Source organism: Phaethon lepturus, unplaced genomic scaffold (genome assembly GCF_000687285.1).
Source record: "Phaethon lepturus isolate BGI_N335 unplaced genomic scaffold, ASM68728v1 scaffold1375, whole genome shotgun sequence".
Lineage (NCBI taxonomy): Eukaryota > Metazoa > Chordata > Aves > Phaethontiformes > Phaethontidae > Phaethon > Phaethon lepturus.
The window spans coordinates 36,057-38,099 of NW_010538136.1; positions in this window are offsets into that span (position 1 = coordinate 36,057).

A 2,043-nucleotide genomic window follows, 5' to 3' on the forward strand; every position below is an offset into this window, starting at 1 on the left:
TGTCCTACGAGAAGTGGTCAGCTTCACTTACTAGGGTGCAATCTCAGGTGCTCCATAGTGACAGTCTTTAAAATGTCGTGACTGTACATACAGGTTGAGAAAACTCCCCTTGGATTAATTCTCTGGGTTTTCATTTGCACTGAAGGGAACACATTCAAAATCAGTGGAAGTCTACATCTGCCAGCATAGCCAAGAATTTGATTTTCTAATTAATTTCTAAATTTAAAGCTTTCTATCTCTGAAGCCCAGGTCTCACTCAAATACTTCTGAGGTAATAAGACTGCAAATCCTTTTTTTTTTTGTTTTTTATTTCAGGTTAACTCCCCAGTATTGAAAGTGAGCTCAGAAGTAGTTCACCAAACCCGTGTTTGTGCAAACACTTGTATATACCTTATGTAGATACGCTGTACTTATTTTGTTAGCACTGATAATTACTTAGGCTACTAGCTGAGTAAAAAACAAACCTGCAAACTATTTTCTTATGTAATAGCTGTATAGAGCAATAGTATTAGAAAATCAAGGAGTAGACTTACAGGAAGGTGAGGAAAGATTCCCTGTTCACTGGGGACTGCATAAACAGGCTGTATATTTTGTGTAAAATATTTGCTTTTTCAGTGTGAAAACAATGTAAGAGTGAGTCACTCCAAGAATCTTAAGGATTGTGCAGATTCTGCATTTTTTTCTATGCTGTGTGCCTAAAAAAGACCTTCTTGATATTTATTGTGGTTACAAGATTACATATATATTATATTTATATAATATACTTGTAATGTAAATATGTATATTATTCTGTATGTAATCGTTTCAAAAGTTGAAGCAAGATGGCTTTTTTAATTAGTCTCCTTCAGTTTTGCTTCTGTTTTATGCAGATAATTTTTTTCAGTCAGTAATTGTTAAGAACTGTATGGCATTACATTTTAACCTATGAATAAAGAGATTGACAAGGTTTTTCTCTGTAGTTTCCCAATACACTTACTATAAACCAGCACACTTTTCCCTCAGTTGAACTATCTGAAAGGATAACATTTACCAGCTGAATAGAGATGCTAAAAGAACCTGAAAACAAGAAATGCTAAATCAGCCATCTTAATAAACTATTGGACAAGTACTTTTACTGTGAATACAGTAGTTGATGTAACACTGTAAACTGGCATAATACTCTGGAAGATAGTACATGATTTATTCCTTACCTTGAAGAGCTTTAAAGTTAGGCATAAATTCTGGTTTCACTCTCTGTAATAAGCAAAGGGCAGAACCTAGTTACATTGTCCCAGGATCAAAGAACCAAATTACTTCATCCAAGATAAATGCAAGAATCATAACCCTTATGTTATGGATGTCCCACTATCCTACTGTCCATCACTCTCGTTTAACCCTATTTCAGAGGGCAAAAACTGAAACAGATCTCTTACACAGCTCTGATTATTCCCTATCATTCATTGCCCTCCTGTTGCCCTCTGACATAGGAAGAAAAATTGTGAAGGCTGATTTGGGATGCTGGTGGCCCAAGAGGTAAATGCCTTCTGCTTGCCCACATGGGAAGCAATGGTGTATGAACACGCTGTACCTGTGTGCTTCAAGAGTACAGCTTTGAGCACGTCAATATGGAAAAGCAATGCCAAACAAATGAAAAGGAGCAAAATCTTAAACAAATCAAAATATCTTAGTAACCCGATATAATTTCTTAGGGATAACTCTTTTGTCTTTGGGAGGATAATCCCAGATAATTTTTCTAACCTGGGAGCTTTTGAAGTTATTCGCTATGATCTGAAAGTTGAACTAGTAGTATTAGTTAAGAAAAAGCTATATTTAATTACCAGTCTTATCTTACATTTGTTAAAAGTTGTGCATATAAAATAGAGTTTAAAGTAGTCCTTAAAAATGCATGTATTATATGGGAGAGGGCTGGTGTAATTTCATTAGGTTGTGCATTCATAGCTGATCCACTGGGAATATTAGTATTTGTATAATAGATCAGCATTAACGACACAGGAAGCATGTACAAAATATTCCTTCTGTGGCAGAGCAGCAGCAGATTTCCAC